At 38.2% G+C, this 16,971-nt stretch overlaps 1 pseudogene; it reads right to left on the reverse strand.

Annotated features, from left to right (window-relative positions):
• Positions 1-936: 936 nt before the first annotated feature.
• Positions 937-4,031, reverse strand: LOC115752729 (annotated as a pseudogene).
• Between the last annotated feature and the right edge of the window lie 12,940 nt (positions 4,032-16,971).

Below are 16,971 nucleotides of genomic sequence, written 5' to 3' on the forward strand. Positions count from 1 at the left end.
GGCACTAAAGTGATTTCCGTACACATAACTTTGGACACTAAAAATATACTTTTACCAAAATTAGAAGGCTATAAGTTGTAGCATAATACAGGATTTTATTTCTAGGGCTAGTTCTGCCCTTCATTGCACAATACAATGCCTTGTATAGGCATGGACGGTAGTATTACAAACTGACAAGTGACAAGCATCTTTTAAAGTAGATGCTTTAACGCTCATACATCGCCACCCACGTGATGAGCATCTTTAAAGCCCAGATACAGACACGGACATTATTGAGCAGCCACACACACGACTCCACTGACATATCACAATTTTTAATGGTCAAAAAATTAATTTGAAGTAAATTTATCACAAATATTCTAGTTTTGGATTTTTCGTTATATTAACCCGTGTAATAATGACAACTTACCATTGAACTATAGAGCCCCACTCTTCTTCCTTTTTCTTCCTTTAATTCTGTGGCTACTAGAAACTATCATCATCATCTTTGAATCCGACTCTTGCTTAATGCGCTTAATCAATAATGAGACGATGTTTAGTCTGAGGGAGTAGCAGGGGTTCTCAGGGATTAATATTCAGACCCTTTTCTTGAATGTCCAGGATTAAAATGGTTTCTCTAGTATCTTACACAAACGTTTCCTGGTTCATTTTGGGTAGCTCTGCTAAAAAAGAGTCTGAAATCTTTAAGTTCTGTAGCTTCTTGATACTGCCACCACAGGAAGCAAAACATTATCCAGGGATAGGAACGCTTTCTGTTGTTTTTTGAATGGCGAACGGCTTTTGAAATCGAGAAACCGCACGGAAAAGGTCGCAGTTTCGCCCCCATAATGGCTCGAAGTAACTCTAATTTGTTGGACTGAGGGAGGTCCAAGATTTTCACAAGAGCACTTGCTGTCGAAACGGTCCTCAAAACTTCCAAGAACATGCGCCAAATCTATCTGGAAGACGGACAAAAGCGAGCTCTCAATAACACTGCGCAATGCATGCTTAGCAATTTGCTTGTGGCTCCAAATAATAACATCAAATGAGCAATATAATGACAATTTGCCCTGGCTTCACAGAAGCTAACCATAGTTTGACACCGCCCCCTATCATTGATTGTAGATAAGTTTTGTCTACCAAGAGGAACTCATTGCTCCCCGATTAGACCAAGACCAACGACAAGGAATGCGATGCCTTGAAGTAAGAGGAAACAGAAATGCAGTTTCCTGGCCAACAGGAGACTCCGAACTGCAGCAGTCAGTAGTAAGAAAGCCACTGCAAGCTCTTTCTTATATATCTTGCTTGTTGTCTTCCGAGTTTTGGCAAGTTCAGCCCGACATTCCTTTCGTTTGTTGAGCTTAGTGAGCTCCTCACCAGAAGATCCTTTGCAGGTTTTACCAGCTTCGTTCACTTCAGTAGAATCTGCCGAGTGGCCTGTTTTTTTTGTGACGATCCACTCGTGTGAACTACGCAGCCGCAGCAACCCCGACATTGCAGCACTGAATTTGGTCAAGGACATTGTGTTCTCGAAAAGAACGTAAGGGACTACGAAAGGGGTGGATCTGGGGTCGAGGAAAACATTCAATATCAACATCACTATGGGCCAATAATAAATCACCCACACCGGTAGATCGGCTTCAGGGATGAATGTGGCCAGAGGAAGAATCCACGCACAAGAATGTCAGGGAATAGAATGGTAGTATCAGCTTCCTTAGAAGGAAGAACAGGAATATCAGGTTTGCTTTCTTCCAGAAAGTGATCTGCAATATAAAAGCAAATTCACTTACTTTCTTCATTTTTCCATCTGGGATTCAGCCAAGAACGTTATAAAAAACTCTTGGAAGTCTTCATCATAGTCTTCTATAGAGAGTCCAGGAAACCTTACCCAGCTACTCTAGGTAGGGGGGTAGCTCCTGGCTGTCTATTCGATTGTTGTAAGTTGTGATAGAGCAAGAGCAAGAGTTTATTACCTGGGAAGCTATGATCGACGGAAGGCACAAACGAAAGAGATTGCACGGACCCGAATGCCATCGGTGTTGCTGCTTTCTATAAGCTTCATAAGAATTAGGAAGCTCATTGAGCACCTAAATTTTGAAATTTGGTAACATGAGAAAGTGATGTCTTGAATATCAAATGAAACCAAAGAATAATCACGAGAACAAGGAATGAAACCAAGCAAGAAATCCAGCATCCAGTTTAAATATACCTTCACATCATTCAGGAAGATGAACTTCCAACCTCTGAGATGGGCACGGACCGCTATATCCATGTCCTCCACGGTTGTCCTCTCGAACCAGCCTCCAGAATCCTGAAGGGCTTCAATCCTCCAAACACCAGCAGTACCATTGAAACCGAAGAAATTGAGGATCCACCCGTTAACCTGCTGCTCCACTTCAAAGTGGAAGCACCTATCGACGTTCTGCATTTTCGTCAGCAAGTTCTCGTCCTTGTTTACGAAAATCCACCTCGCTTGAACCAATCCTAGCTTAGGATTATCCTGCAACAGAGGTTGAGAATAGTAAATGAGATGTGTTGAGTACCGATTGGAGACTAGAAGGAGATTAAAAGTCTGATATACCTTGAAATAAGGGACCGTCCGATTGAGAAAGTCTGGTTTTGGCGTGAAATCAGCATCAAAGATTGCAACGAACTCGTAATTTTTCACATAATCACAGTCCATGGCAGACTTGAGGTTACCAGCCTTATATCCGGTTCTAACCTGTCGATGTCTATATGTTATATTCACACCTTTTTTGCTCCACTTTGAGACCTCCCTCTTGATTAGAGACTGAATGCTCTCATCATCAGAGTCGTCCAGAACTTGAATAAGCAGCCGATCTTGTGGCCAATTAAGTTGGCAAGCTGCTGTGATGGAATGCTTGTAAACCTAAAAGGAGGAAGTTCACGGCAGAGTCTGTGATACAAGAATAAGGATAGTACATTGTGCATACTGCAGCAGTATCTTCTCATATTACCATCTTCCATCCTAAGATATTCACTGTGATGTAAAGATCATACTAAAGTTTTTTTGCAAACTGAAAGCAGAAACTTCATTTGTCCACAGCCCAATCGTTAATTCATTATTGCCGGTACACGTTTGTCATCCTGTTGAAATGGATATTTCGTGAGGAATCAAACGTCCAAATTCAGACAGGCTTTATGAAACAATCCAGTTATGTTGCTACGATTTACAGCTTTATCCCATGAGTGGGCATATGAATGTCTTTTACCCTTAATCTTTCTGTGCTGCAAGAATCGTAAATGCTCATCTGATCAAATTCTACCAGATCACAATATGCTTGCACATTGCAAAAATAAAAACAAATACAAATGGAAAGCAGTTGGTTTGCAATGCCTACCTCTTTCTCATTGCACATAGGAATTTGAACAAGAACCATCGGATACTCATACTCAGGACCTTCCAAATGGTCTGATCTGAATAAATCTCCTCCGACGTTTGGTTTGATCCCTTTATACTTAATCCACAAGCAACCAAGACACAGCACCATGCGGTCCACCGACTGTATCAAAAAGAGTACTATATAGAATCTACAGAGAGCTTGAGCTAAAGGCACTACAGATTCAGCGCGCAACTCCAACCACGAAGCATAGACCCTGTGAAACCACGCTCTGATCTCCAGAACATGATTCGCGCGCAAACACGAGCTCAGGAAATTATTCCACCCTTTGAAGTGGGCAACCGGTTCAATTGATAGAGCAATCAAAGCCACCACCAGGAATGCCAGTATAAGTCTGAGGAGGAATTTACTTTTGTCCAGCTTCACAGTTTCACAACTCTCTCTTTGACCAAATAGCAATCTCTTCTTGATACTTCTCAGCACCGCGCAGAGAACATTTCCAACAAAGGCCACCGAGCACACGGCCTTATTCGCCTTTGGGAGCAAAACCCATTTAAGCTTCTTGGCACTTCTGCTCCCGTCCTTCACGACTGGCTTCAATGCAGGATCTCGACCGTCTGTCACAAACCTAGAGTTGCTGTCTTTTTCCATGATCACTCTCACTGGGGTCACCCTATGCTTGGAACCAGTTGACACAATATCAAGTCGACCGATGATTCTCACCAAGAACCCAATCCAAATGTTCCAAACTTGCAATTAAAAAACAACAACTTGCAAAGAAGAACCAAACAATATTGCGGAAAGATGACAGACTCATACTGACCAAGAAAATGGCATTACCCCTCAATTTTCTCACCTAACACAGTTCCAGGCAAAAACCAGTAAAAGGCAAATGACAGGGGTACTTCTTGAAAGTAGCAACAAAGGGTTCTCAAGTGTGAGCTACCCCACATAAGAGCCATCATTGGGAACATTTTCTGCAACTTTAAGCTTGACTATATGGCTCTCCTCTGGTCAAAATTGGACTACTGTTTCTGGCCTTGGAATAAGAGCAAACTAGCATGATCTTGCGTGTTTGCGCTCTCTTTACATTGAGCGATGAATAGTTGTGTAGACATGAATAGATGGGACAAACTTGAGGAGTTCAAAAAGAGAATCATTTCACAGCAGCAACTTGCTCATAAGCACAAATAATAAACTTTATCCTAAAGGGCATTATAAAGGGAAGGATTGCTTTGGTTGGCTAAATCTATGCAGCTAAAGGGCATTGTAAATATTCCCTCCATCAATAGTAATGCAAAAACATGACCTTAAATACTTGTGGTCCATGAACTTTGCATGGAAATGGGTGAATTCTGCAGAAGTTCACATGTCAACGTCAGAGTCACAAAGCTTGGCAAAGCTACAAGATAGTTGTTGGAGAAAAACATAGGTTCCAAGATATATCGATTCCACCAATGTTGGGCGAAAGATATTTTCGCGAACTACTTCACTACATGATTCTCCATGTTTACAATAATTTAATTAGGGTTAGTACCACCAAAAAGTCTAAACTAGTCTACCTATTATAAATTTACCCCAAACAAGTATTTTGACCACAAAAAAATCCCAAATTGATACACATATGAAAAATTTATCGCAAATTAATTTTTTGACCACCGAAAATTCCAAACTGGTGCGCCTATAATAAATTTACCCTTCGTTAGTTTTTATTAAATCGGATTAATACCATAAAAAACCTTAAATTGGTACATATGTGATAAATGGATGGCAAAAACACCAAACTAGTACACCCGTCGGTTGTCATGTGTCATATAACTCAGTAATTTAACGATAAAATTTAACGAAAACTAATGGAGCATAAATTTATTACAAGTGTACCGGCTTGGGATTTTTTGTGGTCAAAAACTTAATTTGGGGTAAATTTTGTAAGCTGCGATTGATATCCTTATGAAAAAACCCAATATTATCACGTTTAGGCATGCGAATTACAAATTCATAGAGTAGAAGAATTGATGCACCTTATTTCAAATCCATCGTTTTTTATACGGAATTGTGACGATTCGATACTCAAAAGTTTCTCCTCTATGAACCCCCTTTATCACTTGCTTCAATGCGCCCTCACGTATCACTTCTGACGATTCTTAATGTGAGGTTATGTGGACATTAGGGTTTAGAGAGGAGAGACTTGAGCTTTATTTATAGAGATTGTAACATATTTCCTCATTATAAATAAGGTTTATTTCAGCCCATATTATTCAGCTCCATATTAGACTAAATAGAAAACAATATATATCTTTCTTTATTAGACCAATTATTAATTACAATTATAATTAATAAAGCCCACACAATTATATTCTAACAAATTTGTCACAGGTATCTCAATTTAGACTTTTAGGAACCCTTTTAAATATGACAGTAAAAATTGGTGGACTTATTTCCGAAGATTGACGGTACTCGTGCAACGGTCGCGGGGCCATAAGGATCCTGAATTGAATGCTGGCATGTATCATGTATGGTGTTAATTACGGATTTGATGGATTCGGTTTTGACATGGCGAGGTGATTCCTATCGGTTCATGGATCTCATCTAACTTAGAGAGCTAAAACTAGTTTCTTTATTTTTTTCAAGCATTGCTTATGTGGATCTGAGTAGGATCAGGATATTCTTGTCCAAAGATACCTTTAAAGAGGAGGACTAGCCACTTTGTCCTTTTTTTTTTGGTCGAAAGGACCAGTCAGTTCACTTGCTTGACTCGTATAGCAAAATTTTGATACTTATATATTTTTCAATTAAAAATTTTATAAAGGGTAATGCGTCTAAATACTAATCCATATCTACAAACGCAGCAAAAAAATTATAGATCTACATGCCCATAAACGCAACATGCAGATTATAGGCAAACAACAATCAAATCATCATATACGTACATATATGCATAGATTGCACTAGATCAACATGCCCTAGAATCAACTTGTATGACCAATCTAAAAAGCATATCACGATTAACGAACATATCTCGGTTTCCACAGGTTAAAAGCCCCAAATCGCAAGTGAGACAACGATTCGAATCTACCAATCAATCATTCTTCGAGAGAGTTTTTCGGTGTGTATGCTGCAGAACATCATACATTATGTATAGATATTAAGAAGATACCATATATCTCTCATGGCATTGAATAGGAAATTAAACCTGCCCTTAATTATCGCAATAAAGGCAATAATCAATTTTGCCCTTAATGTGCATAATTTCCCAACATTTCTCACTCGCCCATAAAGGGCTAAACATCTCTATTTCTCTTCTCACCGTAATGTTCATAGGGGCAAATAATCCATGCAACCAGCATACTCTGAGAGCTTCTTGCCATACATTTGTTAGGAATATATAGCAGCTCACATTAGGCATTATAATTTAGAGTAGATCTATTATGTTGTACCCTAGATCAATCAGTCACATTTATATCTCTCATAATCTTTTCAAAAGTGGCAACACAAAGATGTACTAGAACCTAAGGCAATACTACTAGTGGAATGGCATGAAAGAGGACATAGCCAAGAATGTGGCAAAGTACTTAACATGCCAACAAGTGAAAGTGCAACATTGTAAGCCCGGTGGATTGCTGCAACCACTCGATATTCCAGAGTGGAAATGAGAGCACATCATAATGGATTTCGTGATGGAATTGCTAAAGAGTTAGCAATGCAATGATTTAATCTAGGTCATGGTTGATAGACCGACAAAATCTGCGGATTTCATCGTCGTACGAAAGGACTTCGCATTTATAGGTATGCTGACTTGTACATGCGGCAAATAATGCGTCTTCATGGAGTGCCGGTGACGATCACATCGGATTGTGATCTCAAGTTCATTGCCACATTTTGAAAAAGCTTGCAGATTACGTTGGGAACGAAGCTGCTGTAGTTTAGCACAACCTATCATCCGCAGATTGATGGCCGGTCAAAAAGGACAATTCAAACGCTCGAGGATAAGTTGCGGGCATGTGTTTTGGATTTCAAAGGAAGTTAGGAGGAACAACTTTATTTGGTTGAGTTTGTCTATAACAACAGTTATTAGCAGAGCATCAAGATGGTAGCATTCAAAGCGTTGTATGGTAGGGCATGTAGGACTCTAGTGTGTTGGAACGAAGTTGGCGAAAGGAAGATTACGGGCCCTGAATTGGTGCAACAATCAATGGATTATGTCAAGGCCATCAAAGAAAGACTTAGGGCAACCCAGAGCCGTTAGAAGAGTTATGCCGACAAGAGGCATAGGCCATTAGAATTCCAAGTTGGTGATCACATTTTCCTTAAAGTGCCACCTATGCGAGGGACATCTCAATTTGGTAGGAAAAGGAAGCTGAGTCCAAGGTATGTTGGATCATTTGAGATTCTGGAACGAATCGGGAATTTGGCTTATCATCTTGTGTTGCCACCGAGACTTGCTTAAGTGCATGATGTCTTTCATGTATCGATGCTGAGGAAGTATGAGCCCGATCCAACTCACGTGTTGAATTTCGAGGAGATTGAATTGGATGAGCGGGTATCATACATGGAACAACTAGTGAGAATTGAGGACAGGAAAGAGCAAGTGCTTTGAAATAAGATGATTTCCTTGCTCAAGGTGATTTGGCAACACCACGGAATAGAGGGAGCAACGTGGGAAAGTGAGGATAACAACGTAATGCGAGTAAGAGAGTTATTTCTTTTCCAAGCAGTAAAAGCATCTCCATCTCTCCGATGATGTGTGGTGGTACCCTCTTCAAGTGCAGCCATAACTTGGTTCAGGGTTTCTAGTGTTTCATGCTTCTCCAGCACATATTAGATTTTCATGCTCCATATCTCATAATTTTCGCCGTTAAGTTTCTCCCCCTTGTTCAACTCAGCTACAATACTCTTTGTTACTGAAGTCATTCTATAAGAACATAAAGTTCTTTAGACACTTTTGCACGAATCTTTTAATGCCTAATATTTATTGCATAAAGATTTATACTAACAAACTATGTTAACGAATAGTTTCACAAAAAGGCCTTAAGATTTGAAAGTTCACTACGTTTCCAATCATCGTCCAAAGAGCCCAATTTGAAATTACCATTAACATAATCATTTATATAAATTGAGTTCATTTAATAGTTACACAAACTAGTCTAACCCCCCACTTGAACATATATGGATAAAAGATGAACAACTATGACAAAAGTAATAAAATCAATAAAAGTTGCCATTTATTATTCATTACCGAGAAATACATAAACAAGTTCAAATAAGAAATAAAAAAACAACGTGGGAGTTAAACAATCCTCAAATCGAAAACAAAGGGTCCCAAACAAGGCAACAAAAAATAGAAAGAATGCTTCAACGGATAATCCTTGTCTTATAGACCGGCAAAGTCTCGTAAAAACGTTCTGGAAGCTTTTGGATTGAAATACCTCATAGGGCAACAGCTCGAGCAAGTTCCTTTGACTCGCCCCAAGGCGCACTCATGCACCGGGTGGCGTTCACAGAAAGAGTCTACATCCTTGATGCCTTAATCTTCATATCCTTCCTTATAAAGGCTTCGAGAAGCTCATTATAATCCGAATGACCATTCCTCTCCCAGAGAGCATGAAGAAATTCCATTTGACTTTCTTGTAGACTATCGCTGAAAGCAACAATCGTATCAAAATATTTCAAACAACCACCTGCCCAAATGACATAGTCAATCAATTCGGTCCTCCCATCCCATGTTATGGCTTCCATTTCATGCCACAAACCCTTAAGTATTGCTTTCTGAGCCTATGTCCTTGCAACATGAGGAGTATGCCACAGTTATACCTTTGTTTCCGTAACAAATACGGAAACAAAAAGAGGATCACTCATAATCCATGATACAACTATCAAATACCAACCATAATTTACAAGATATTTGCAATATAATGGGATCAAAAAGAAATTTTTTTCTGAAAAATCAAGGACCAAATCGCAATTTTCAAAAAGTTCAAGGATCAAATTGCAATTTTAGAAAATTTGGGGACCAAGTTGTAATTCTCAGAAAGTTTGGGGACCAAATTGCAATTTTCAGAAAAATCGAGAGCCAAAATTTTCAGATAGTTCCGGGATCAAATTGCACTTTCAAAAAAGTTTGGGACCAAATTGCAATTTTTAGTAAGTTCGAGGACCAAATTGTAATTTTTAGAAAGAAATTTAATTTATTAATATTATTATTACTATTTAATAAAAAAAATCGAATTTAAGAAAGGGTCGCGGATCGGGTCAGAATCCAACCTGCCGATGTCACCTTGACGTCGCCTCCACACAGGCGGAGCGTGCGCCGCACGTGGAGAGTGCCTCGCGTGTGTGAATCCCATTCGCAGTTGGCTTCATTGGCATGTGCGGCTCCGTCCGGCCTCGTCTAGCAGCCGCCGACCACTCGATATTCTCGTCTCGATGAGCCCGTTCGTTTGATATATTCAAAAACAAGTTTTATTGTACGAAAACAAAAAAGATTAGCCCAGAACGGAACATACGAAAAAATGGGTATTTTGTGCTAATCGCAATTACTGAACAACACATGATCGGGAAACAAGAACATCACCGCTACGATACCAATAAAGGGTGATACGTCTAAATACTAATCCAGATCTATAAATGCAGCAAAAAAATTATAAATCTACTTACCCATAAATGCAATGTGTAGATTATAGCCGAACAACAATCGAATCATCTTATACATACATATAGGTACGGACTGCACTAGATCAGCATGCCCTATAATCAACTTGTATCAACGATCCGAGAAGCATATCACGATTAACGAACACATCTTAGTTTTCACAAATTAAAAGCCCTAAATCGCAGGTGAGAAAACGATCTGAATTCGCCAATCAATTGTTCTTCGAGAGAGTTTTCCAGAGAGAGTTTTGAGAGAGTTTTTCGGTGTGTATTCCGTAGAACGGCATACGTTCTGTATAGATATTAAGAAGATACCATATATCTCTCGTGGCATTGAATAGGAAATTAAATCTGCCCTTAATTATTGCAATCAATATCACAATAAACGTAGTAATCAATTTTGCCCTTAATGGGCGTAATTTCCCAACAGTTTATAACATACATTAAAATAATAAATAAATTGCAGGTCTAGTGGATGAGGGGGTTTTTTTTTTTTTTGGTCAGAAGTGGATGAGGTTCAAAGGACAATATATACCAGGAATATTCTGTTGTGAAGCATCTTGAATTCGGTCATGGTTGGCCGACAAAGTACAACACACTTTTTTTGTAAAAAAAAAAAAGAAAAGAAGATTTCATTCATTAATCGGAACAACGCTCAAGAGGTAACTAAAATAACAAATACCAAAAAGCAAATAATAAACATATTCTACAGCTAGGAGAACACTTTCATCATTCAAAAATAAATCTGTCACCATAAAATTTCGGTGGCCATTCACCAGATTCAGTGATGTGCGTTTACGTTCGACGTCCCCATTATCATGGGCAAGCAGTAACACCAAAATCAATATTTTGAAAGAATACAGATCTAATATCTATAAGGAACTCTCGGATCTATATCTAAATCTAATTCGGAAGAGTAAAATCTCTTGATCTAAACTTAAATCTAAATTAAGAGAGTCTTGGAAAGTTTATGGAGTCACGTCATGAACATCTTCATCGATGACTGTCAACTAGATGAATGGCCGAATTGGTCTCCATATTCACCTAAGATCAGTTGCAGAAAATTATGCACGCTCACAAACTTCTAAAACAGAATGGCAAATAGAAGGAAAAACAATCCAAGTAAAGACTTGACCTCGCACAGAAGATCTCTAAATGTTCAGTGCTTGAATCCGCTCGAAATCAAGTGGAAATCTTGAAGATGAGAGACAAAGAGACAAAGAGATAGAAAGGATAAGGTACGGGGAGAGGGAGGGAGAGGTCTCCCTCCCCCAGTTGCTTGGGCTGGAAACCCTAACGGTGTAGGAGCGGGAGAGCGAGAGAGAAAATTTCGGCTATTGTTCCAAGTGTCTTCTCGAGTAATTCAAGTATCGGATTTTTTTTTTCCGGTCAGAATTCAAGTATCTGATTGAGTTGCTGAAACTCGACTTTGTAAACACGGGGGATCTCTAGTCGAGTAATTGCCACTATAACTCGAAAATTTAAACAATTGTCGTGACATTGATTTCGAATGCACTACTAGAAACGCGAGCTCAAACCGTACTCATCCATGCATGCATGGCGATCTTATTTCAAATAACGCTGCGATTAAAATCGAAGTCAATCGAGCACTTTATTGAGTCGAACTTGAATTGAGCAGCAAGTCCCCGAATATCTCCTAATCAAGTCAAGCTTGTCGCTCGTACCAGTGTGAAAACTATTCCTTATCTTGACTCTCTCGCTTGCTTGTCAAATTATAGCGCGAGCACATGTTCAAGTTGCTCTATAATACTGATAATTAGCATATAGGTGAGCTCCTTGCTTCATTTTCGACTTCTGCTTTTCGGAGATTACCTAGCGGCCCCGGGTAGATGATAATGACCGACCGAGTGACGGCATCAAAATTGAGGTGTATGTCGGCATCGGAATTCAGACCGCCAACCTTTTCGGATCGAGGAAAGTGGACTACTTGTGGAAAACATAAAGGAGACCTGGGGCACATATTGCTATGTTGTCGTGCCATTTCAGACTTCAGAATGCCGAAGCTACGTATCAAAGATGGTTTCTATCGCGGATGCCGTAATGATGACCAGGCAAGGCACCTATGAACAACATTAAAAAAATGCAAAAGAGAGAACGATCACGAGTGTTGTTCCTTTGCTTGCTTGTTTCAGATTAAGACGCAAGCGTTCATCGTTATCCCTCTCGCTAGCATTCCTTAGTTTTGTTTAGTAGAGACATTGACCTAAGTGACAAGGCACTACGGGGACTACTTACACTATGGAAATACATGAATGGTCAACTGAAAAAAGAGATGAAAAAGCCAATACATGGGACCATCAAATTTTAGATACGTCCTCCACTCTCCATTTGACATTTGGTAGCTGCCACAAAATCCTTATCTGAAGTTAATCATCTCCATCTAACCCATATCGAATTTTGAATGGAACGCGTCACTAAAATTGTATTATTTTTATGTCCTTGTAACTCTGTGTCTTAAGGGGGAAAAAACTAAAAGATTCTGCATGGCTAAGTTTGAAATTGTATGTCTTCAATTGCAAGTGACTTAGGCCAGTCAAATGGGGTGGCTTGAATCGAAAATAGTCCAACTCAAATTGACTCATTTACTAAATTTTTTAGCGACCTCTACCCATTCGAGCCGAGTTTCGATTCCCAGAAATTTTTCTCCTTAAAATGATTGAGCAACTATATAGACCAACTTGTTGAGTCGCCGAGGGAGCTCAGGTGATCTAATCGGGTCTGATTGTGGGCTAGGACTTCCTGCTGGGCAATGTGAAGATGAGGGGATTGTCGCACCGACGAATAAGAACATGCGTGGCTATGGATGGGGCCGGATTTGGGTTACAAATTTTAATATTATATCTCTTGGTGATAGAAATTTGATCTAACTTAGCATAAATATATATCCTTTTTGCGGGTATTTCAAGAGAGATCGACTCTTTCTCACCCAATTCCATTAAAAGGGAAGAAAAGTATATAGAAAAAGTCTTAAACATATTGTATTGCTGCCAATTCAATTCTAAACCTTTTAATTAGATCAATTCAGTCTTAAATATTTTGCATTTGTGCCAAATGAGTCCATCCAGCTAATTTTGGCTAGAAATTGCTGATATAGACGTCGGCCATCCTACGTGCTAATGCGGACACTTTTCTTTTATTTCTTTCTCTCTTTTTTCATTTTATTCTGGCCTACCCTCGCTAGCTAGAATGAAGTGAAAAAAATAAAAATACAACTAAAAAAAACCCAAATTTTGTAATAAAAAAAAAATTATTTAAAAATCTGCACGCCAACGCCGGCCACGTCGGGTAGGACGGCCGACGTCCATGTTAGTGATTTTTGGCTAAAATTGGATGAATAGACTTGAGTGGCATAAATGCAAAACATTTAGGGTTGAATTGGAACCAATGTAACATGTTTAGGATTTTTTTTAGTACTTTTTCCTTATGAGAGAAAACAAAGATTTCACTTCATCATTGCTTATAAATCTTTCCAAAATATAAATTTTGAGTCTAAAACAAGTTTTATTGTACGGAACAAAAAAGATTACCCCGGAACAGAACATACGAAAAAACGGGGTATTTTGTGCCAATCGCAATTCTTGAACAACACATGATCAGGAAACAAGAACAGCACCGCTCCGATACCAATAAAGGGTAATACATCTAAATACTAATCCAGATCTATAAACGCAGCAGAAAAATTATAAATCTACGTACCCATAAATGCAATGTGTAGATTATAGCCGAACAACAATCGAATCATTTTATACGTACATATACGTACGGACTGCACTAGATCAGCATGCCCTATAATCAACTTGTATCACCGATCCGAGAAGCATATCACGATTAACGAACACATCTCAGTTTTCACAAATTAAAAGCCCTAAATCGCAGGTGAGAAAACGATCTGAATTCGCCGATCAATTGTTCTTCGAGAGAGTTTTCCAGAGAGAGTTTTGAGAGAGTTTTTCAGTGTGTATTCCGTAGAACGACATACGTTCTGTATAGATATTAAGAAGATACCATATATCTCTCATGGCATTGAATAGGAAATTAAATCTGCCCTTAATTATTGCAATCAATATCACAATAAACGTAGTAATCAATTTTGCCCTTAATGGGCGTAATTTCCCAACAGTTTATAACATACATTAAAATAATAAATAAATTGCAGGTCTAGTGGGTGAGGGGTTTTTTTTTTTTTTGGTCAGAAGTGGATGAGGCCCCGGGTAGATGATAATGACCGACCGAGTGACGGCATCAAAATTGAGGTGTATGTCGGCATCGGAATTCAGACCGCCAACCTTCTCGGATCGAGGAAAGTGGACTACTGGGGAGAGCATAAAGGAGACCTGGGGCACATATTGCTATGTTGTCGTGCCATTTCAGACTTTAGAATGCCGAAGCTACGTATCAAAGATGGTTTCTATTCAGAATGCCGAAGCACATATTGCACATATTGCATCGGAAGTTACATTAAAAAAATGCAAAAGAGAGAACGATCACGAGTGTTGTTCCTTTGCTTGCTTGTTTCAGATTAAGACGCAAGCGTTCATCGTTATCCCTTTCGCTGGCATTCCTTAGTTTTGTTTAGTAGAGACATTGACCCAAGTGACAAGGCACTACGGGGACTACTTACACTATGGAAATACATGAATGGTCAACTGAAAAAAGAGATGAAAAAGCCAATACATGTGACCATCAAATTTTAGATACGTTCTCCACTCTCCATTTGACATTTGGTAGCTGCCACAAAATCCTTATCTGAAGTTAATCATCTCCATCTAACCCATATCGAATTTTGAATGGAACGCGTCACTAAAATTGTATTATTTTTATGTCCTTGTAACTCTGTGCCTTAAGGGGGAAAAAACTAAAAGATTCTATATGGCTAAGTTTGAAATTGTATGTCTTCAATTGCAAATGACTTAGGCTAGTCAAATGGGGTGGCTTGAATTGAAAATAGTCCAACTCAAATCGACTCATTTACTAAATTTTTTAGCGACCTCTACCCATTCAAGCAGAGTTTCAATTCCCAGTAATTTTTATCCTTAAAAGGATTGAGCGACTATATAGATCAACTTGTTGAGTCGCCGAGGGAGCTCAGGTGATCTAATCGGGTCTGATTGTGGGTTAGGACTTCCCGCTGGGCAATGTGAAGACGAGGGGAGTGTCACGCCGACGAATAAGAACACGCATGGCTATGGGGAGAAGTGTAAAAAAACTCCTAAACCTATTGCATTAGTACCAATGTAGTCCTAAACCTTTTTTTGGTGCCAATTCAGTCATAAAATTTTTGCATTTGTGCCAATTAAATCCTAAACCTTTTATTGGTGCTAATTTAGTCCTAAACCTTCTGTATTATTGCCAATTCAGTCCTAAATCTTTTATATTTATACCAATTGAGTTAATCCGGTCAATTTTGATCGAAAATCGCTAACGTGAACATCGATTGTCCTACATGGCACGGCTAGCGCTAATTTGGACATCTTTTAATATTATTTTAATATTTTAAATAATTTTTTAAGCATTTTTTTGGTTTTTTTCAAAATTATTTTAAAAAATTATTTAAAATATCAAAAAAATATTTAAAAAATATCAATGTTAGCGCCAACCGTGGCACGTAGGATAATTGACGTTCATGCCAATGATTTTGAATCAAAATTGACCGAATTAACTCAATTGGCATAAATGCAAAATTTTTAGGACTAAATTGGCACTGTTGTGAAAGGTTTAGGACTTAACTAGCACCAATACAAACGGTTTAGGACTGAATTGGCATAAAAAAAGGTTTAAGACTAAATTGGCACTAATGCAATAGGTTTATAACTTTTTTGACACTTTTCCCCATGGTTATGGATGGGGCCGGATTTGGGTTACAAATTTTAATATTATATCTCTTGGTGACGGAAATTTGATCTAACTTAGCATAAATCTATATCCTTTTTGTGGGCATTTCAAGAGAGATTGACTCTTTCTCACTCAATTCCATTAAAAGGGAAGAAAGTATATAAAAAAAGTCTTAAACATATTGTATTGCTGCCAATTAAGTTCTAAACCTTTTAATTGGATAAATTCAATCTTAAATATTTTGCATTTTTGCCAAATGAGTCCATCCAGCTAATTTTGGCTAGAAATCGCTGATATAAATGTTGGTCATCCTACGTGCTAATGCGGACACTTTTCTTTTTTTTTCATTTTATTTTGGCCTACCCTCACCAGCCACAATGAAGTGAAAAAATAAAAAAATAAAAAAACCCAAATTTTGTAAAAAAAATTATTTAAAAATCTGCACGCCAGCGCCGGCCACGCCGGGTAGGACGGCTAGCATCTATGTTAGTGATTTTTGGCTAAAATTGGATGAATAGACTTGAGTGGCATAAATGGAAAACGTTTAGGACTGAATTAGAACCAAATGTAACATGTTTAGGATTTTTTTAGTACTTTTTCCTTATAAGAGAAAACAAATATTTCACTTCATCATTGCTTATAAATCTTTCCAAAATATAAATTATTGCCGATAATAATTAACATTTTTCATTGGCCGATTCTTTCAAGTAATACAAGAGATCATTTTTTAAGAAAATATGTTCCAAATTATTCATTTTTCATGAAACAAACAGAGCCTTAGGGTGCTTTTTTTAGCGAAAGTATTTTTTGGGAATTAATTTTTCTGACCTTCATCCATTTAGTTCACCGAAATTGACTAGTCAAGCAAAAACACTTTCCAACCAATGAAATATTAGGCATAAAATTACGAAAGTGAGTTTCCAAATTTAAAGAGGTGAAAACACTTTTCGAAAGTTGCAGCACTTGAATTTTTTAATATATTAAAATATTTATTTTATTTCAGTATGTTTTATTTTTTATTCTTTTTTTTCTTGGGATATGCTCATTAGAAGTCCTAAAACTTATTGCGAAAATACAATTAAGTTCTAAAACTTGCAAAAGATGCAATCGAGTTATAATACTTGTCAAA

Source organism: Rhodamnia argentea, chromosome 2 (assembly GCF_020921035.1).
Source record: "Rhodamnia argentea isolate NSW1041297 chromosome 2, ASM2092103v1, whole genome shotgun sequence".
Taxonomy (NCBI): domain Eukaryota; kingdom Viridiplantae; phylum Streptophyta; class Magnoliopsida; order Myrtales; family Myrtaceae; genus Rhodamnia; species Rhodamnia argentea.